At 42.6% G+C, this 23,300-nt stretch overlaps 1 long non-coding RNA gene across 3 annotated transcripts in view; it reads right to left on the bottom strand.

Annotated features, from left to right (window-relative positions):
* Positions 1-23,300, bottom strand: part of LOC308608333 — a 93,604-nt gene that overhangs the window by 40,920 nt on the left and 29,384 nt on the right. For all 3 annotated transcript variants that reach the window (XR_014014147.1, XR_014014148.1, XR_014014149.1), the window contains exon 4: positions 364-411. This is a non-coding gene — a long non-coding RNA (uncharacterized lncRNA). The remainder of the gene's footprint in view (positions 1-363; positions 412-23,300) is intronic.

Below are 23,300 nucleotides of genomic sequence, written 5' to 3' on the forward strand. Positions count from 1 at the left end.
GCAGTGGTGGTGGATTACTACTCACCTGCCAAGGTCAGTCCTTAATGCTTCAGGCACTGAACGTCACTGAGTCTTCTGGCTGAGACCTTTAGCACCTACCCATTGGGGCCGGGGCAACTAGAGTCTGACAATCAGATGGCAGGTCTGGAATGCAAGGTCTATTTCACCACTGTGCTCTGCCAAGGTCATCAATCCACTGTACAGGGCATCCAGTGCCATGTAAGGGAATGGAATTCAGCCTTTGATTCAGCAATCCAGGGCACTAGCTCCCATTATATCAATGTCTAAGTGATACCAGTAGATAAAAATCTAGCATTAACATTTCAGTGTCAGTGGCCTCAGAGAGAGCTTCAACATATGTACCAGATGGATTCACTCTTTTAGATTTAGTTCCCTTCTCTCGGCAAACTCCTGCAACAGCAAAGGAATAATTACTGCTCAGTGGAATACTGTACAGCGCTAGCCAAAAAATAAAGTCACATCAATTTAAACCAGTAAATATGAATTTTTGGAAGGGAAAAGAATTCTCTTTCCAGAGGCAATTATTTGTCTTTTCAGAAATGTTTGCCAATACAAAACCCTCCTCCCCCGCCTGTGGAACTCCAAAGACAAGAACCACAGCAGGGCATCTTCACCACTGGAAGGGGCTGGAAGGCACTGGGCAGAGGGGCAGAGATGGCCTTGTGCATTGCTAAGGGGAACACAACTTAAATCTAAAACTCATATGCAATGGAGAGCACACTCACAAAGGAAAGATAGCAAATGGTAGGATGACCATCATTCTTTTTTTTTTTTTTTCTTTGCAGTACGCGGGCCTCTCACTGTTGCGGCCTCTCTCATTGAGGAGCACAGGTTCCAGACGCGCAGGCTCAGTGGCCATGGCTCACGGGCCCAGCCACTCCGCGGCATGTGGGACCCTCCCAAGCCGGGGCACGAACCCGTGTCCCCTGCATCGGCAGGCGGACTCTCAACCACTGCGCCACCAGGGAAGCCCCCAGGATGACCATCATTTTTTCATGTGGACTCCACTTGACAGACAACAGATCACTTCCGCGTTCATTATCTCACTAGAGGCACCCAACATCTCTGCAAGGCAGGCAGGGAAAGGACTGTTAGACCCATTTTACAGATGAAGAAGCTGAGGTGTGATAGCAATTTAATGGACTTCACTTCAGACCTGCTTCTGTCCCACAACCGTGGCATCACCTAGGTGGCAGTGGATACAAAATGGCATCCTCATCCCTCCACTGGCCACCTCACCCCAACCACACCAGCTACTGCTCTTAATTCACTGAGGAAACTGCTTGTATCATAGGTGTGGAGGCAGCTGTTCAAAGCCCTTTACACCCACATCCAACTGGCTCCCACTGGAGGCCGACAGCTGGTCTAACTGAATTGTCATTAGGCACTAGAGGCAGCACCTCCACCGTACACCTTCGACAGAGAAGTCAACAGATGTGTCTCCCTAGCTACTCAAGAGTGTGCTTGGAACAGTTCGCTTTGATTCCCTTTTAAAGCAATAATGGCCCCAACACTACTACTCCCCCACACCACAAAGAGCCAGCAATGCATGGCAGCGGCTTAGTACCCTGAGGACTCATGAACCACTCCCACCCTACCCCCATCCACATGGACATTTAGGAAAACCTTCAACAGCATCGCTCTTACACTGGGGCAACAAGGTCCCTGCCAGAGGCCTCACACTTTACAGGGCCTTGCTCTGGCCCCACTCCAGCCTCACCACTGCCCATAGAGCAAGGAATCTATGGGGCCAAGGGGACTTGCCCACCCAACGTCTATGCTTTCCTCTTCTATGCCACTCTCAAACTACCCAAGACCTTGAAATTCCCTGCCCATGTGCCCCAAGCCTGTGTTCATGGCCTGGCAATCCTCTGCCCTAGTTTTGCTTTCCTGAGGATGGACCAAACCACAGATGGACACAACCCTAGGCCTGAGTGGTGAACGACGGGTGTCCACTGAGCAGCTGTTACTCTTCTACCCGGTGATGATGAAGCTTGACCATGTGGGCTACAACAGTACTCAGTACTTCTCAAACTTTAATGTGCTTGTGAATCATCTGGGATCTTATTAAAGTCCACACCTTGGTTCAGTAGGCCTAGAGTAGGCCCTGAGAGTTGACAGTTCCAATGAGTGCTTGGGTAATGCTAATGCTCTGGGCTGGGGTCCACACTTTGAGGAGCAAGGTTGGTGTTTATAGGCCTGTGTGGAGGGCCCCTCAGGGTAAGAGACAGAGCCAAGAGGTTGGAGAGTAAGGGGAGTTTGCAGTGAGCCTGTATTTTGCACCCTTGCCCCAGGCCCACCAAAGTTAGGGGTGACCTTGCCTTTCATCATGTCAAGAAGTATCAAGAGTATGTCAACATCTCTGAGCACCAAAGGAAAGCAGTTAAGTGAGACATACCATTTGTCCCTCCTCCGAAGCCCCTACATCCTTCCCACCATCCCCTCCCATGCCAGAAACTGGGAGGCCATCTCCCAAACTGGGACCTGTCACAGTGATACATGTCATCAATTTTCAATACCAACCGCCCCCTTCTATGGATGGTCACGTAGTGTTTTACTATGCCACCATAATGTCTGGCTCTCAGAAGTCCGACCTTCCACTTTGCCTTACCAGTGGTCAGTGACAAAGACTGAAGATGTGGAATTCAAGTAAGCTGGAAAAAAAACACTAGATTCTTAAAGACAACACATCTTCTACCAAGGAGTCCCACGTACTCCCTGGCCTGAGAGGGAGGGCAGGACCCTTTAGGTAGACCTGACCCATCCACACTAACACGTAGCCAAGAAATCATAAAACCCCAGCCTCAGGCACTGGTCCACCAACAAGTTACAGACAATCTATACTCACATTACCACACCCACATGAGCAAGCCTCGAGTTTTTCCTGTCCTTTATCATTGTAAAGAGATAGGTAAAAACAAAAATAAACACAAAACCACAGAAATATTGCTTAATTGGAATATGCAAATGGGGGAGCAAACCACCAATGCATTCCTGAGGCACAGTTTTCGAAACTTTTTCAATGCGAACTCACTTCAATCCAATGGTAGTGGTAGCCCATATAAAACAGATGAAAACAAAACTTCATATGGAGTATGAAATGGGGATGGGCAGCCCAGAGCCCTGTTTACTTGGGACCCATTGACTGATACACATGGAGGCACCCAGGGAAGCTCCTAGAATCCTCTAGTGCTCCCAAGTATTCCCTTTGGAAATGATCACTGAAGCATAAGTCACTTTATTAAGATCAGATCAGACTTTCTAATCTCACCAATTAGCACTCAGGCACAAGAGAAGCAAAAAAAAAAAAAGTTCAGATGAAAGAAGTTACAGCACAGTACAGTGGTCTGGAGAGTGGATCACAGAGCTGAGAAATGTTTTGATAATACATCCAAATGAAGCCTCATGCTCACTTGAGGAATACAGAGAGCTGGGTTTGAGTCCTAATTCTGCAGTTAACTCACTTTGTGACCTTAAATAAGGCCCTTCCCTTCTCTGAGCCTCAAGACATAGGACCCAGATGGCCTTTGTCCAGCTCTGACACTCTGGGATTTTATGATTATTTCAGCATTCCACATTTAAGTGAAGATTCACGGTCATATCATCCATCACAGATAGATGCTAGCAGAAAATAAAGGAAACCTTTATGGTGTTCTGCTGGCACAGTTCTGTGCTTTCGTTCAGAAGCTCAAAGCATTTTAATAGCTTATTCTGTTGGAACCATAGCAGAAAAACAAAAAGGAAATTAATCTTGAAGAAATCATATATCTGCAATCTTTTACTATCTCTTAGTAAGCCTCCAGCTACTTCTGCACATTGCCAGTCCTTACTGAATTCTGGAAAGAGGGACAGAAGATAGTGTTTGAGTCTTTGCAGGGAGGGAGGTGGTCTTTAGGGTATAAGACCAGGAGGCAGCGAGCCCACCAGGAAGCATTTGCAGTCATCTAAATAAGTGATAGAGAGGACCTGAACCAAAGTCATGTCAGTGGAGGTGGAAAGGACAGGACAGGTCCAAGTGGCATTCAGGAGGATACACTCACAGGACTGGATGCTGGGGTTGAGGGGAGAGAGGGAGAATGAATGCCAAGCATTTTACTTGGGTGATGACATGCATGACAGTGCCATTATCCAAGCTATGACGCTGAGAAGGAAAAAGAGATTTGAGACGCAAGCTGATGAGTTAAAGGTTGGAACGTTGACTGTGAAATGACTGTGGATCATCACGTGGAAATGTCCAGTATGCCCGTGAGTGTACTGTTGTAAAGTCCTACAGGTCTCCGCAGGATCGAATGCAACCACGAGATTATTCTGGAAGTCCTCAGTGTACGGGGTCCCTGCCTCCTTGTAATTTTGCCACATTGTCTCGTTTATTCATTAAAATGTTGAGTCCACTCCCCCAAATATCCAGTCCCTACTTACTTTGTTATGCAAGGGGATATATGGGTGAATAAAAATAGACATGGTCTCTGCTCTCATCTAGCTTGTAGTCTCGCAGTAGAGACAATTAACAAGAAAAAATATATAGTTATCATTTTAAGTTGTGATAAATATTATGAAGGAAACAAATGGGTACAGTGATCAAGAATACCAGAGGGAAGAGGGGAGACCTCTCGAGAAGGCCTTTAACCCAACACTTGAAGGACATTCCTAGACAAGGTAATAGCACATGCCAAGACCTAGAAGCAGCAAGAATTTAGTTGCAAAGCTAGGACACCCACCTAGCGTGGGTTCTGTGGTATGCCTGGAAAATTTGCTGCTGTTACTGATGTCTCAGTGATAGTAATAAAGTAGTACAAGAAGGGATGCTCATAAAATTATACCAAAGCCAAAGCACTTGATGCCTGTGACATGGTGTTTAACGATTTTATGTTGTCACTGATGGGATTGGCTGGATACAGATGGTTACATTAGTCAGATGTAATATTAACTTAAACAAAACTTTAAATAAAATTGCCACGGAACTCTGTATTCCATTACTAATAGCTCTGATTGCCTCAAATCATGCCAGAATGTGGAAGTCGCACTCTGGGCAAAGTCACCATTCTGTACGATTTCAGTCAAACACTGTTATTGAGGAAGCAATACTTAAAATAACGTTCCTTTTAATGATTAAATAGAGGGTTGGCACAAACTACAGAACAGAAAAAAAAAGATTTGATATAGCCACTGGGGAAGGGATAAGTAGGTTGTGTTTGCAATTCCTTCCTGGTGGGTTTACAATTATTCCACAGCATGACAGCTAAAATGCCTAAGAAATCGCTTACCTGAACCTCAGTAATAATTAGTTTTCTATCCTTTGTATGTTCACCATGAGTTCTGTTGACCTCGCCACATGGAAAGTCTGAGTTTACCCATTTACAGTTCAAGTATTCATTCCTTGCAGGCAAGCAAAAGTGTGCTGGGGGGTGAACAGTGCCTGGCCAGCAGTGTGTGTTTTAACTAGGATGTTTAAGATGCATCAGTTGAATAATTAATGTATAAATCTTAGCTGGCTGGGTAACAAAATGAAAACAAGCTTTATTGGGTATAGACATAGATTTAGCTCAAGTCTTTTTGCTTTTAAGATGAGATGTCAAAAAAGGCAAAAGACAGACTCCTCTTTGTAGTGCAATTAAAAGGGAAACAAATTGTGTTAATGTGTTTTGCTTGTGATTTGGCTGAAAACTGTGGTGCTTCAGTATTACAATTTAGGTGCGGGACAGCATGCCAGTGAAGAACTCACAGGTGCTTATCAACTACTCACCATTCCCTCGTTTGTAAAACCATTCAGAAATGTGTGGTCTGCCTGCAGCAAGCTATAACTAAAGCTATTCTTTGTAATTAAGGGCTATTTTTAAATTTACATTTTAAAGTCCACTGGCAGCCCTTATGTCTTTTGTCTCACAAGGGTGGAACCGACAGGGTGGGCCATTCAGAAAGGGCCCTCAATCTAACCCCAGCCCTCAGCAAAGGAGCCATGTGCGATTCTGGCAAAGGACTAAAGGGCTCCAGCTTGCTGGTGGTGTTTGCATCACTAGGGGGCTATCAGCCCCATCGGAGTCCCTGGAAAACAGCGGCCCTCTGCTGTAACACAGTACATAAGCTATTGCATCTGCAGAACTCTGTGCAGCTTGCTTTGTGCTATTTCCACAAATGCTAAATAGCCCAACAGAACACAGACTTTCTTCAACACTCCTGGCTCTGGCAAACAAGCTGGGGAAAGGATTTGACTATATAGAGTTCAACTTTGACTCTTGGGGTTTCCAGAGGTTCAGCTCAAATGTAGTGCTGAGGGTGTGTTTCTTTCCCTCAAGTCAAACAAGCTGAATGCCAAAGGCCACAGAGTTGTTTTCCGTGCTTTAGAACTCACAAGTGATGGATGAACTGTACATCTCAACCTCCTCGCGCCTCACTTTATATACAGGGAAACTGAGGCTCTGAAAGTTTAGATGACTCGCCTAAGGTCTCCTGGCCAATTAGTGGCAGAGGACTGGCTAAAACCTGAGTTTTGTCCTCTCCCAGCGGGCCTCTTTCCAACACACTTCATCACCCCCTAAAGCCAGCCTGCTAGAAAATGTCCAGGCAGTGTGTCATGTGGAGTAATTTACTGGTATAGAGGGGTATCTATGAGGGGTAAGTGAACGTAAACTCTAAGGCTCCTACAGAACAGCCTGGTTATTGAGCTGCTCAGCTTCCATCTGTGGTCCGACCAAAGCTTAACACCTTGCTGGGTCACCATGGCCAAAGCAGGGTTTGACTGGCTTAGACTTGAACTATGCTCCACTGTTCCTCGTATCTGTTACCCCTAACTCTGACCCATCTTCTTGTGGTTTGGCTTGTGACCTAATACTCCTTGGCTCCCCACTTTGGCTTGTTCATAGATTTTCTCTCTTTCTCCCTTCCTCCCAGCTTCCATCCCACCATATTCCGTTCTTCAATCTTCCACCCCTACTGCTGCCCCACCTGGCCCTGTCATCTCAGGATTTGAAGTCCAGGCCATCATAGACAGATTCCTCCCTCTCTCTTGGCCCACCAGTCCCCATGGATGAGCACTGGGGGCAGGGAGTGAGGTGGCGGAGGCAAGGGTTATTTGAACACTTGCTTTTTCAAAAGATCAACTAGAAGCTTCTATCCACCACCCCTTGGCATAGCTACAGTGCAACGAAAAAGGATAATCGAAAGCTGACCCAGGGCCTTGCAAAGATCATGAAGGCCCCGCCGAATGAAAAGATGAAATTAGGATCCACCCACAATTAGGACTGAATGCATTTTCTTACATTCTTGGCTTTTTAAAATTGTTCACCTCTATATGGTTTATAGTAGCACTTTCCTAGCTAGAATATTTGCTAGGTATGAAATTACTATTATTTGGGACAATTGCTTTGGTGATGTTTTTAAAAGAGCCAGGAAGTCACCTAAACTATCAGAAAGATAACTTCTCATCAAACAGCTTGGGTGGAGACCTTTCATTTAGAGAAATAATCTCTGTGTAGAGAAAGTTACCAAGAAAATTCGGCCTCATTAGCAAATGTGTGTTACACTAGTGACTGGCAATAAAATAAATACATAAAACTATAATTCAAGTCAAACTACTGCTAAATTTGTGATAATTTAATCATGGGTTGGCATATTTTACCTTTCCTCTATCTATTAAAAAAAACAGCAACAATGGGTTTCTGAGTAAGTTAAGAGTATAAACATGAGCTCTTAGAGGATGTTTAACCCAGTTCAGAGAACAACTTGTTTCCAAGCTCTCTGACAACATTCATTTGATATAAATAATTAGTGTGCTGATTTCAAATGATCTTTACCTATTCATTGGAGCATACTCCATCAAGACCTCTACTTGGCAATATTTTGCTTGCTGCTTATAATATCATTTCTGCTTGCAAGTAATAAAGATCAATCATTTTAAAGGAACGTATAATTCAGAATTGTCTCGACATCAGAATGCCCACCCCTCCCCCCTCCTCCCTCTGCCCCTCGCCCCGCCCTGTCTATGTTAGGGAGGCCCAACTACAGTACACAGACACACTTCCGCGTCCACCAAACCCTCATTAAAGAGCATTAGAATAAAAATGCCTATAAACGCCCCCATGCGATAAGACCTAAAGCAGTTTACCTGGTTATTAGGGGTATATAAACCAAGACTCCACTTAGGAGCCAAAACACCCAGGGCTTTAAGAGATTTAAAAAAATATATAAACAACCATGTACCTGTGTTACTCCTACAATTAGAAAACAATCTAAGTCGTGTAAAAGTTTTCAGAGGAAGGGTAAAGAAGTATATTCGTAACTCAAACATTATCTGAGCAACAGCACCCCTGGCGACAAAACTCTCAGTGGAAGCCCTAGGAACCCAGCTTCTCTTTAACGACCTCCAGAGCCTCAGAGCTTCCCACCTCCCAAAGCTCTTCCCATCATCCAAAGGCTCAAGGCATTAGACCTCCTTTCTTTACATTGGGCCAAAACCTGCCTCCCTGTAATTCCTACACGTTGGTCCAAATATCTTGGGGGGGGGACGACTAATGTTCTCTATGGTTCTTTACATGGCATTTTTCACATACATGTTCTCAGTTGACCTTCTCAATAATCCTGTACGGCAGACATTCCTATGACTTTTATCTTTTTTTTAAACTATGTGATGCATAGCAGTGTTTTGGGGTTTTTTGTTTGGTTTTTGTGTTTTTTAAAAAACTATTTATTCATTTATTTTTTTGGCTGCACTGGGTCTTCATTGTGGCATGCGGGATCTTCGTTGTGGCATGCGGGATCTAGTTCCCCAACCAGGGATCGAACCTGGGCCCCCTGCATTGGGAGCATGGAGTCTTAACCACTGGACCATCAGGGAAGTCCCTACGACTCTTGTCTTATAGGTGAAGACCTAGAGGCTGAGAGAGACTCAATTCTGCACAGAGTGGTGAAGTGGCAGGGGCAGGGCTTCAACTCAGCTTCCCTAAATCTACCTTTTATGCCATTTTCATTACTCTGCCTTGTCTTGCTGAAACAGTTAAAAAAAAAAAAGCTTCTGCTTTCCCATGAGAACAACCGTTGAAGGCAGAAAGGGGTAGAATAATTGAAGGTGTGCTCTCCATGCAGTCTCCCTGAGAGATCTCTGCTACTCACGTGGTTTTAAATCCCCCATACAGAGGGGCCCGGATCTGTTTCTAGCCCTGAGTTCCAGGACACAGTAGCGGCCCTCCCATCTGGATATCTCACAGTACCTCAAATTCAGTAGGTTCCAGGCTGAACTGATCAATTGCTTCTTATTGTCTCTCCACCCTCCACTCCTGATCTTGGTCAGAAATAGCACACTCTACCCAGGCAGCCATGCCAGAAACCTGGAGAATTATACTAGACACTTCTTTCTCCCTCGCCAGCACCCTTGCCCTAACATCATAAGGATTCCAAGACTTTGTAATCTCATTTGATCTGCCTCTTCCTCTCTATCCCCACTGCTACTGCCCTATTCCATTCACTATGAAATTTCACTTCGACAAATTCAACAGACTCCTAATGGTCTCTGTGCTTCCAGTAGCAGCCCTCTCAAATCCTCCCGCCTCCAGGTAGATCACCACCAGAGGGATCCAATATGACAATCTACATCCCTCCCCTGCTACCAACCAGCCAATGGCTTCCTGTTGCCTCCAGAAGGGACTGTCAAACCCAGCTGATCAAGAAGATCACTGGGAATGTAGATGGGACATCTTTATATTTTTTAAATTCCCCAGGTGATTTGAATGAGTCAGCAAAGTTGGGAAGTAATAGCGTGAGAGGCAAAGTTGACACCCTCAATGATCTGATTCCTGCCTACCTCTCTAGTCAACATTCCTACCACTTTACCCTCAGCAATGGACATTCCAGTGATCTCAGAAACATACCATGCTGGCTCACACCTCTGTCCCCCATTAAACTGATCTCTCAGCCTACAATGTTCTTTCTACCTTTGGCCAACCTCTACTGAACCTTCAAAACTGAACTGAGGTGTCAATTCTTCAAGAAGTCTTTCGTGACCTCATCAGAGTGGATTAGCCGTGCCTCCTCTGTAACCCCCATCACACTGCACAGAGTTCTCTATCATAGCACTTAGCACATTGTGTTGAAATTATTTCCTATGTGTCTGACTCCCTGGCAAGCCTAAAAGCTCCTCAAACCAAGGACCATGTTTATCCATCACTGGCAAATGCCTGTAATGTGACACGTGCTCAGTAAATGTCAACCTGAAATGAACTTGATTTCAAGCGAGGCTCTACACTGACTAACTGGAGATTTGGATTTTAGGAAACTCAGTTCACCTGCTTGGGTCTCAGTTCCCACATCCATAAAATAGGATAATAAACCCCCAGTTTCATTCATATGCCAAACATGTGAATGTCCACTAAGTGCCAGGTACTGGGTTATGTGAAGGTTGAACCAATCAGTTAGATTTTTGTAAACTGTTACACAATATTGCAAAAATATTTCTGCAATTCTAGCTTTTGCTTAGTCTCTCTGGACCAGAAATAACAATTTCATTCCATAAAACCAAAGTCTACTAAGCTGTAGTTTCCATTAGGCTCACCAAGGTGTCAGGGTAAAGTCACTCAGCCCAGAGGGAAGGGCACTGGCCTAACTGGGATTGAAGGTGCAGCCCGGGAAAGCATAACATACAGAGAACCTGCTCTGGCAGGAGCAGTGCTAATCCTCCAGGGACACAGGAGTCACAGCTGAGCACCACTGAAGAAAGGTCACTGAGCCCCAATCCTTCTCCCTACTGACCTCTGCCTGACCTGTGAACAGGTTTCCATGGGAAAGGGTGTGGAGCCTGATGCAGCAGTTTACACTGAGCTCAACCTGACTTCCTGAGGCTTATCCAGGACTTCCTGAAGCTTGTCTACTCAGATGAGTACTGGGTCCCCTGAGATATTTCTGGCGATGTCACTGCCAGAGGCAACAGTCTTAAAGTTCAGTCCCACAAAGCCCAGGGAAACCAAATTGATTTGCTGGACCTGAAGAATTTGATCCTAGAGCAGCTCTGGGCTATTCTCTAGCAAATTACACTGCTGTTCTTGAGGGCTTGTATCCTGCAGGCACAGAGGGGATCACAAACTCACTAAAATCCTTGGACTAAAGATTCTTGGACCTGTTCTAATCTCCCACTCTCTCCCATATAGTTGTTCATCCTCTATGGGGAAATTCTAGTCAACAATTGCTTCTTAGAACCCAAAACTCTGCAGGCATCTAGCAATGACAGCATGTGATATAATGCCCAATCCCTTAATGCAATCTGATCTCTCATTGGCTCAGAAGTAACACCTAGCATGGGGGAGCTATCAGAAGTTATGCCAAGAGCCAGGCAAAGAGGAGACAGAAGCATTTCCTTTATGTACACACCCCCGGAAAGCATAAGTCCACTTTCACTGAAGCAGGTTCTTATCAAGCATTCCCTCTGGATACCAGCCAGGTGATCATGCCTACCTCCAAGAAATTGCAAGGTTTGAGCTCTTTGACTAAGAGAAAATAAAAGATGAGACCTGTGCTATCATGTTATTGCACACTCGACATATGGAGTTAGACTTCCAGGATCACATTCGGCCCATGGACCTTCTCAATCACTCATTCAATAAATATTTACTGAGCACCTACTCCATAGCTGGAAAATCAGCCAAAATCTGTCCCTGCAGAGCTCACAGCCTAGTAGGGAAGACAGACATATAAACAAAAGAGTTGCAATATGACATTGTATGAAATCCAGAAGAATCCCAGAGCTGGAAGCCTCAGAAAAGGCTCTCCAGAAGAGGGGACACCCAGACAGGGCTTTTGAAGGATGAAGAAGGCAGACAAGGCAGGAAGAAGAGTCTGAGCAGAGGGAACTTGTTAAACATCCCAGAAGAATATTGCTGGAGCCTGAGATAAGATGGGGGTGGGGCATCATGAGAAATGAAGCTAAAGAAGTAGGCAGGAAGCACATCAATATGCCAGGCTGAGGAGCTTGAACTATCTGCTTTAGGAGAGTGAGGAGCCACCAGGGCGACTCTAAATATTTTCATGTTTTTATTTTGTTGTTACTATTGGTGTTCTTGTTTCTGTTTGTTCTTTGCAGTGAAATGGCCATGACTAAATTTTCAGTTTGGAAAATAACTTCGCGTTGGTGGAAGGAGTTGTGGAGCATGGTGAGAGATCAGATTACAGGTCACTGAAACCGTCTACATGAGAGCCGATAAAAGCTAGAACGAAGAAGCAGCATTGGGGTACAAACAGCGGATTCAGGGCAATTTTCCAATAGAATAGATTTGGTAAATGTGTGGCTTTTGGGGAGAGGGGGAGAAAAGGAATGATGGCCAGATTTCTATCCTAAGGAACCCAGATCAATGGCATTGCCATCGACTGAGAGGCAGAGCAAGTTTGGGGGCAGCTGGGATGGGACTAGTTCAGTTTAACCAGACAGCTGGCAGAGCCACAGGTTCCACATCCATGGATTCAACAAAGTACGTGTCAACAATATTTGAAAAATAAATTTCAGAAAGTTCCCCAAAGCAAAACTTGAATTTTCCATGCTTCGGTAAACATTTACATAGCATTTACATGGTATTTACAAGTATTTACATAGCGTTTACAATGTATTAGGTATTATAAGTAATCTAGAGATTACTTAAAGTACACAGGAGGATGTGCGTAGGTTATACGCAAATACTGTGTCATTTTATATAAGGTACTTCAGCATCCTCAGATTTTGGTATCCACGGGAGTGCAGGAACCAATCCCCCGTGGATACCAAAGGATTACTATTCTGAGTTTGAGAAGTCCGTGAAATAGAGATGTCCTGCAGATGGTTGGATACATGTGTCTGAAGTTCTCAAGATATTTCAGAGCTAGAAATATATATTTGGGAGTTAGTTATAAGCGTGTAAATGATAGTTCACATCTTGGGATTACATAAAAATAACCAAGGCAGAAGATTTATAATGATCACAGAAGATGGTCAAGAAACGGGCAGATCATTTAAGGTAAAAATAACATTTAAGGTAAAAATTAAGGTCATTTAAGGTAAAAATAACCTGAGATAAAATAATCAGATGTAAGAGAACCAGGAGAATAAGAGACTGAGAAAGTCAAAAGAGGTTAGAGATCAAGAAGGAGAGAATAAAGAGAAAACAGATGCAAAACATTATGAAAGTAACATAGAACTTGGTAATGAATTGACTCTTCCCTATCCCATTTCTCTTACATCCAGATATGATGACAAGTTTCAAGTTCGGGTGATTAGAAGAATAATGGTATAAATAACAGAATTAGAAACACAGAAAGAATAAATAGCTTGGGAGGAAAGCTGATGAGTTTCAGTTGGGATATACTAATTCTGAGATTCAATCAGGACATTAATCTCTAGTAAGCAGATGGGAATCCGAGACAATCTCAGGAGAAAGCTCAGATGTGAAAGTTAATATTTGAAAATCACCCGTATGAAGGTATCAGTGGAATCAGTGAAATTCTCATGGAAGAGAATATCAAAGTGAAGAGGAAAAGAAGGTATGCAAATGGCCAAGAAGTACATGAAAATATGCTCAGCATCGAGTCATTAGGGAAATGCAAATCAAAACACAAAGAGATACTACTTCATACCCACTACTATGGCTGTAATCAAAAAGACTGACAATAACAAGTGTTGGCGAGGATATGGAGAAAATGGAACCCCTCCTGCATTGCTAGTGGGAATGTAAAGTGGTGCAGTTGCTTTGGAGAAGTCAGGCAGTTTCTATGGAAAACAGTTTGGCAGTTCCTCAAAAAGCTAAACATAGAGTAGCCATATGATCCAGCAATTCCACTCCTAGATATCTATCCAAGAGAAATGAAAAATGTTATGTCCAAACAAAATTTTGTACACAAATATTCATAGTAGCACTATTTATAATAGCCAAAAGGGAACAACCCAAGTGTCCATCAACTAGTAAATACATAAAGAAAATCTAGTATATCCATACAATGGAATATTATTTAGCTGTAAAAAAAGAATTATACTTTATTTTAAAAAATTATGCTTTGGGAGCTTCCCTGGTGGCGCAGTGGTTGAGAGTCCGCCTGCCGATGCAGGGGACACGGGTTCGTGCCCCGGTCCAGGAAGATCCCACGTGCCGTGGAACAGCTGGGCCCGTGAGCCATGGCCGCTGAGCCTGCACGTCCGGAGCCTGTGCTCCACAACGGGAGAGGCCACAATGGTGAGAGGCCCGCGTACCACACACACACACAAAAAAAGCTTTGTGAAGGACATTGTTAAAAGAATGAAAAGAGAAATCACAGATTTGGGGAAATATTTGCAAAATATGTAGGATAAAAGACTTGTACCTAAAATATACAAAGAATCCTTAAAACTCAACAGTAAGAAAACAAACAATCCAATTTAAAAATGGGCAAAGGATCTGGACACTTCACAAAAAAAGACATATGGATGGCAAATAAGCATATGAAAAGATGCTCCACATCAAATATAATTAAGGAATTACAAATTAAAACAATAATGAAATATTACCATGTACTACTAGGATGGCTAAAATCTAAACAACTGACAACACCAAATGTTAGGAAGGCTGGAGAGCAACTAGAGCTCTTGTTCATCACTGATGGGAATACAGCCAATTTGGAGGACAGTTTGGCACTTTCTTACAAAACCAATCATACTCTTACTATATGATCCAGCAATCATGCTCCTTGGTATTTACCCAAACATGTTGAAAACTTATGTCCACACAAAAACCTCTATACAGACATGTATAGCAGCTTTATTCATAATTGCCAACACTTGGAAGCAAGCAAAATGTCCTTTGGTTAGTGTATGGATAAATAAACTGTTGTCCATCCAGACAAAGGAATATTATTCAGTACTAAAAAGAAATGAACTATCAAACCTTGAAAAGACATGGAGGAACCTCAAATGCATATTACTAAGAGAAGACAATCTGAAAAGGCTACATACTCTATGATTCCAACTACATGACATTCTGGAAAAGATAAAGCCATGGAAGCAGTGGTTTGCTAGAGGTTCTGGGGTAGGGAAGGACTGCACTGCACCAAAAATCCCCTGTGCTCCAACTATTCATCAAAACTATTCTATATGATACTGCAATGGTGGATACATGACATTATGCACTTGTCAAAACCCACAGAACTGTAGAACACAAAGAGCGAACTCTAATGTAAATTATGAACTTTAGTTAATAATAATGTTTCAATATTGGTTCATCACTTGTAACAAATGAACCACACCAATGCAAGATGTTGGTGGGAAAAACTATGGTCAGAGGAGTGGGAAGAGGGGAGTATGTGGGAACTCTGTAATATCTGCTCACTGTCTGTAAAACTAAAACTTCTAAAAATAAAAGTCTATTACTTTAAAAAAATTAAAGAAAGAACGAAGTACTAGTCCATGTTAATACATGGGTGAGCCTTGGAAACATTACCTTAAGTGAGAGAATCCAGTCACACAAAAGACTACATATTATAATATATGATTCCATTTATATGAAAGGTCTAGAGGAGGCAAATCTATGGAGACAGAAAGCAGATTAGTAGTTGCCTAGGGCTAGGGAGAATTAAGGGGAAACAGAGAGTGTTTGCTAATGGCTATAGGGTTTCTTTCGGGGGTTTTGAAACTGTTGTAAAATTTCTTGTGATGATCGTGTGATGGTTGTGAATATACAGCTCTGTGAATATACTAAAAACCACTTTATTAATTAATTTATTTTTGCTGTATTGGGTCTTCGCCTCTGTGCAAAGGGCTTTCTCCAGTTGTGGCAAGTGGGGGCCACTCTTCATCGCGGTGCATGGGCCTCTCACCATCGCGGCCTCTCTTGTTGCGGAGCACAGGCTCTAGACGCGCAGGCTCAGTAGTTGTGGCTCACGGGCCCAGTTGCTCCGTGGCATGTGGGATCTTCCCAGACCAGGGCTCGAACCCGTGTCCCCTGCATTAGCAGGCAGATTCTCAACCACTGCGCCACCAGGGAAGCCCCTAAAAACCACTTTAAATGGATGAATTGTATGGTATGTGTATTATATCTCAATAAATCTTGATATTGCTAATGAATTTGAAAATCTCAAAAATGGATGATTTTCTAGGCAACTTATCCAATTAGAATCACAAAGATGTACAAAATATGGGGGAAAAAACCTATGCTGTTTAAAAACATTTCCTCCAATGAATATAATAGTGTCCAGATCATTCTATGAGTAAGTTCTTTATAATTTACAAGGAACAGATAATTTCCATCCTCTAAATATAGCTTCCAGTATAGAGGAAAAGAAGGAACTAAGCCCCATTATTTTATAAAACTGAAGTTATCCTACCCACAAAACCTAGTGAACACATGTGCAAAACACAGAGAGAAAGAATACTGAAGATTAATGTCACTTACGAACATAGATGTAAAAATCCTAAATAAAATACCAGCAAACCAAACTCAGCAAGACAAAAAGAATACTACACCAGGACTTCCCTGGTGGCACAGTGGTTAGGAGTCCGCTTGCAAATGCAGGAGACACAGGTTCGAACCCTGGTCTGGGAAGATCCCACATGCCGTGGAGCAACTGAGCCCGTTCGCCACAACTACTGAGCCTGCACTCTAGAGCCAGCAAGCCACAACTACTGAGTCCCTGTGCCACAACTACTGAAGCCTGCGTGCCTAGAGCCCGTGCTCTGCAACAAGAGAAGCCACCATAATGAGAAGCCCGCGCACCACAACGAAGAGCAGCCCCTGCTCGCCACAGCTAGAGAAAGCCTGCGTGCAGCAATGAAGACCCAATGCAGCCGAAAATAAATAAATAAAATTAATTAATTAATTAATTTAAAAAAAAGGAATACTACACCATAAGGAAAGAGGAATTATTTCAGGAGTACAATTTAATATCAGTAAATGTAGACACACAGTATATCACAATAACTAGCCAAAGGAGAAAACCTGCATGAATGACAAAGAAGTTCTTAAATTTACTTTTTAAATTTCTTAAGAAAATAAGAAAAAATATCTACAGCAGAACAGAAAATTGGACAAAAGAGTAAAGAATAGAAAAAATTAAAAAAGCAGCTTCACTGGTAACCAAATAAATGTAAATTTTAAAATAGGATATTAGGGGACCTTCAAGATGGCGGAGGAGTAAGACACGGAGATCACCTTCACCCCACAGATACTCAAAAATACATCTACATGTGGAACAACTCTTATAGAACATCTACTGAACGCTGGCAGAAGACCTCAGACCTCCCAAAAGGCAAGAAACTCCCCATGTAGCTGGGTAGGGCAAAAGAAAACAGAATAAACAGAGACAAAAGAATAGGAACGGGACCTGCGCCAGTGGGAGGGAGCCGTGAAGGAGGAAAGGTTTCCACACACTAGGAAGGCCCTTCACTGGCGAAGACTGCAGGTGGCGGAGGGGGGCAGCTTCGGAGCTGCAGAGGAGAGCACAGCCACAGAGGTGCGGAGGGCAAAGCGGAGAGATTCCTGCACAGAGGATCGGTGCCGACTGGCACTCACCAGCCCGAGAGGCTTGTCTGCTCACGCGCCGGGGTGGGCGGGGCTGGGAGCTGAGGCTCGGGCTTCTGAGATGAGAGCCCAGGGAGAGGACTGGGGCTGGCAGCGTGAACACAGCCTGAAGGGGGCTAGTGCACCACGGCTAGCCGGGAGGGAGTCCAGGAAAAAGTCTGGACCTGCCTAAGAGGCAAGAGACCATTGTTTCGGGGTGCGCAAGGAGAGGGGATTAAGAGCGCCGCCTAAACAAGCTCCAGAGATGGGCACAAGCCGCAGCTATCAGTGCATACACCAGAGACGGGCATGAAATGCTTCTGTAGCCACCAAGAAGCCTGTGTGCAAGCATAGGTCACTATCTACACCTCCCCTCCAGGGAGCCTGTGCAGCCCGCCACTGCCAGGGTCCCATGATCCAGGGACAACTTCCCCAGGAGAACACATGGTGCCCCTCCGGCTACTGCAACGTCATGCCAGTGTCTGCCACCGCAGGCTCGCTCCACTTTCCGCACCCCTCCCTCCCTCCCCCCCTCCCCCCCCCCCCCCCCCGGCCTGAGCGAGCCAGAGCCCCCTAATCAGCTGCTCCATTAACCCCCTCCTGTCTGGGCGAAGAACAGACACCAGAGGGCGACCTACACGCAGAGGCCAGGCCAAATCCAAAGCTGAACCCCAGGAGCTGTGCGAATAAAGAAGAGAAAGGGAAATTCCTCCGTGCGGCCTCAGGAGCAGCGGATTAAATCTCCACAATCAACTTGATGTACCCTGCATCTGTGGAATACCTGAATAGACAATAAATCATCCCAAACTTGAGGCGGTGGACTTTGGGAGCAACTGTAGACTTGGGGTTTACTTTCTGGATCAAATTTGTTTCTGGTTTTATGTTTAGCTTAGTTTAGTATTTAGAGCTTATTATCATTGGTAGATTTGTTTATTGATTTGGTTGCTCTTCCTTTATATATATATATATATATATATATATATATATATATTTTCCTTTTTCTCTCTTTGTGAGTGTGTATGTATATGCTTCTTTGTGTGATTTTGTCTGTATAGGTTTGCTTTTATCATTTGTCCTAGGGTTCTGTCTGTTCGTTTTTTTGTTTTTTTTTAGTATACTTTTTAGCGCATGTTATCATTGGTGGAGTTGTTTATTGGTTTGGCTGCTGTCTTCTTTCTTTTTTAAATTATTTTTTATTTTAATAATTATTTAAATTTTTTATTTTAATAACTTCTATTTTACTTTATTTCATTTCTTCTTTTTCTCCCTTTTCTTCTGAGCAGTGTGGCTTACAGGGTCTTGGAGCTCCGGCCGGGTGTCAGGCCTGAACTTATGAGGTGGGAGAGCCGAGTTCAGGACACTGGTCCACCAGAGACCTCCCGGCACCATGTAATATCAATCAGCGAAAGCTCTTCCAGAGATCTCCATCTCAACGCGAAGACCCAGCTCCACACAATGACCAGCAAGCTACAGTGCTGGACACTCCATGCCAAACAACTATCAAGACAGGAACACAACCCCACTCATTTGCAGAGAGGCTGCATACAATCCTAATAAGTTCAAGACACCCCAAAACACACCACCAGACATGGTCCTACTCACCAGAAAGACAAGATCCAGCCTCATCTACCAGAACACAGGTACCAGTCCCCTCCACCAGGAAGCCGACACAACCCACTGAAACAAGCTTACCCACGGGGGGCAGACGCCAATAACAACAGGAACGATGAACCTGCAGTCTGTGAAAAGGAGACACCAAACACAATAAGTTAAGCAAAATGAGAAGGCAGAGAAAGACACAGCAGATAAAGGAGCAAGGTAAAAACCCATCAGACCAAACAAATGAGGAAGAAACAGGCAGTCTACCTGAAAAAGAATTCAGAGTAATGATAGTAAAGATGATCCAAAATCTTGGAAATACAATGGAGAAAACACAAGAAAGGTTTAACAAGGACCTAGAAGAGCTAAAGAGCAAACAAACAATGATGAACAACACAATAAATGAAATTAAAAATTCTCTAGTAGGAATCAATAGCAGAATAACTGAGGCAGAAGAAAGGACAAAATCTACAGAATACACTTTCTTCTCAGGTGCTCATGAAACATTCTCCAGGATAGATCATATCTTGGGTCACAAATCAAGCCTTAGTAAATTTAAGAAAACTGAAATCATATCATGTATCTTTTCCAATCACAACCCTATGAGACTAGATATCATTTACAAGAAAAAATCTGTAAAAAATACAAACACATGGAGGCTAAACAATACACTACTAAATAACAAAGAGATCACTGAAGAAATCAAAGTGGAAATCAAAAAATACCTAGAAAAAAATGACAATGAAAACACAATGACCCAAAACCTATGGGATGCAGCAAAAGCAGTTCTAAGAGGGAAGGTTATAGCAATACAATCCTACCTCAAGAAACAAAAAAAACCTCAAATAAACAACCTAACTTTACACCTAAAGCAATTAGAAAAAGAAGAACAAAACAAAACAAAAATACCCCAAAGTTAGCAGGAGAGAAATCATAAAGATCAGATCAGAAATAAATGAAAAGGAAATGAAGGAAACAATAGCAAAGATCAATAAAACTAGAAACTGGTTCTTTGAGAAGATAAACAAAATTGATAAACCATTAGCCAGACTCATCAAGAAAAAAAGGGAGAAGACTCAAATCAATAGAATTAGAAATGAAAAAGAAGAAGTAACAACTGACACTGCAGAAATACAAAGGATCATGAGAGATTACTACAAGCAACGCTATGCCAATAAAATTGACAACCTGGAAGAAGTGGACAAATTCTTAGAAAAGCACAACCTTCCGAGACTGAACCAGGAAGAAATAGAAAATATAAACAGAACAATCACAAGCACTGAAATTGAAACTCTGATTAAAAATCTTCCAACAAACAAAAGCCCAGGACCAGATGGCTTCACAGGTGAATTGTATCAAACATTTAGAGAAGAGCTAACACCTATCCTTCTCAAACTCTTCCAAAATATAGCAGAGGGAGGAACACCCCCAAACTCATTCTACGAGGCCACCGTCACCCTGATACCAAAACCAGACAAAGATGTCACAAAGAAAGAAAACTACAGGCCAATATCACTGATGAAATAGATGCAAAAATCCTCTACAAAATACTAGTAAACAGAATCCAACAGCACATTAAAAGGATCATACACCATGATCAAGTGGGTTTCATCCCAGAAATGCAGGGATTCTTCAATATATGCAAATCAATCAATGTGACACACCACATTAACAAATTGAAGGATAAAAACCATATGATCATCTTAATGGATGCAGAAAAAGCTTTTCACAAAATTCAACACCCACTTATGATAAAAACCCTACAGAAAGTAGGCACAGAGGGAACTTACCTCAACATAATAAAGGCCATATATGACAAACCCACAGCCAACATCGTTCTCAATGGTGAAAAACTGAAACCATTTCCACTAAGATCAGGAACAAGACAAGGTTGCCCACTCTCACCACTATTATTCAACATACTTTCGGAAGTTTTAGCCACAGCAATCAGAGAAGAAAAAATAATAAAAGGAATCCAAATTGGAAAAGAAGAAATAAAGCTGTCACTGTTTGCAGATGACATGATACGATACACAGAGAATCCTAAAGATGCCACCAGAAAACTACTAGAGCTAACCCATGAATTTGGTAAAGTAGCAGGATACAAAATTAATGCACAGAAATCTCTCACATTCCTATACACTAATGATGAAAAATCTGAAAGAGAAATTAAGAAAACACTCACATTAACCACTGCAACAAAAAGAATAAAATACCTAGGAATAAACCTACCCAAGGAGACAAAAGATCTGTATGCAGAAAACTCTAAGACACTGATGAAAGAAATTAAAGTTGATACAAACAGATGGAGAGATATACCATGTTCTTGGATTGGAAGAATCAACATTGTGAAAATGACTATACTACCCCAAACAATATATAGATTCAACGCAATCCCTATCAGACTACCAATGGAATTTTTCATAGAACTAGAACAAAATATTTCACAATTTGTATGGAAACACAAAAGATCACGAATAGCCAAAGCAGTCTTGAGAAAGAAAAATGGAGCTGGAGGAATCAGGCTCCCTGACTTCAGACTATACTACAAAGCTACAGTAATCAAGACAGTATGGTCCTGGCATAAAAACAGAAATATAGATCAATGGAACAGGATAGAAAGCCCAGAGATAAACCCACGCACGTATGGTCACCTTATCCTTGATAAAGGAGGCAAGAATATACAATGGAGAAAAGACAGCCTCTTCCATAAGTGATGCTGGGAAAACTGGACAGCTACATGTAAAAGAATGAAATTAGAACACTCCCTAACAGCATATACAAAAATAAACTCAAAATGGATTAGAGACCTAAATGTAAGGCCAAACACTATCAAACTCTCAGAGGAAAACATACGCAGAACACTCTATGATGTAAATCACAGCAAGATCCTTTTTGACCCACCTCCTAGAGAAATAGAAATAAAAACAAAAATAAACAAATGGGACCTAATGAAACTTCAAAGCTTTTGCACAGCAAAGGAAACCATAAAGAAGATGAAAAGACGACCCTCAGAATGGGAGAAAATATTTGCAAATGAAGCAACAAAGGACTGATCTCCAAAATATACAAGCAGCTCATGCAGCTCAATATCAAAATAACAAACAACCCAATCAAAAAATGGGCAGAAGCCCTAAATAGACATTTCTCGAATGAAAATATACAGATTTTCAACAAACACATGAAAGGATGCTCAACATCGCTAACAATTAGAAAAATGCGAATCAAAACTACAATGAGGTATCACCTCACACCGTCAGCATGGCCATCATCAAAAAATCTACAAACAATAAATGCTGGAGAGGATGTGGAGAAAAGGGAACCCTCTTGTACTGTTGGTGGGAATGTAAATTGATACAGCCACTATGGAGAACAGTATGGAGGTTCCTTAAAAAACTAAAAATACAACTACCCTATGACCCAGCAATCCCACTATTGGGCATATACACTGAGAAAACCATAATTCAAAAAGAGTCATGTACCACAATGTTCACTGCAGCTGTATTTACAAGAGTCAGGACATGGAAGCAACCTAAGTGTCCATCAACAGATGAATGGATAAAGAAGATGTGGCACATATATACAATGGAATATTACTCAGCCATAAAAAGAAACGAAATTGAGTTACTTGTAGTGAGGTGGATGGACATAGAGTTTGCCATACAGAGTGAAGTAAGTCAGAAAGAGAAAAACAAATACTGTACGCTAACACATATATATGGGATGTAAAAAAAAAAAAGGTTCTGAAGAACCTAGGGGGCAGGACAGGAATAAAGAGGCAGACGTAGAGAATGGACTTGAGGATATGCGGAGGGGGAAGGGTAAGCTGTGACAAAGTGAGAGAGTGGCATGGACATATATACACTACCAAATATAAAATAGCTAGCTAGTAGGAAGCAGCCGCATAGCACAGGGAGATCAGCTCGGTGCTTTGTGACCACCTAGAGGGGTGGGATAGGGAGGGTGGGAGGGAGGTGCAAAAGGGAAGGGATATGGGGATATATGTATACATATAGCTGATTCACTTTGTTATACAGCAGAAACTAACACACCATGGTGAAGCAATTATACTCCAATGAAGATGTTAAAAAAATAAAATAAAGTAAAAAAATAGTATATTAATTCTTCACAGTCAAATAGGCAAAAAATTCAGTGATTTCAAGAATTCAGACAAAAAGGGCATGCCCGTACTCTACCTCTAACATGACAATT

The sequence above is a fragment of the Mesoplodon bidens genome (genome assembly GCF_964165515.1).
Source record: "Mesoplodon bidens genome assembly, chromosome: X".
Taxonomy (NCBI): domain Eukaryota; kingdom Metazoa; phylum Chordata; class Mammalia; order Artiodactyla; family Ziphiidae; genus Mesoplodon; species Mesoplodon bidens.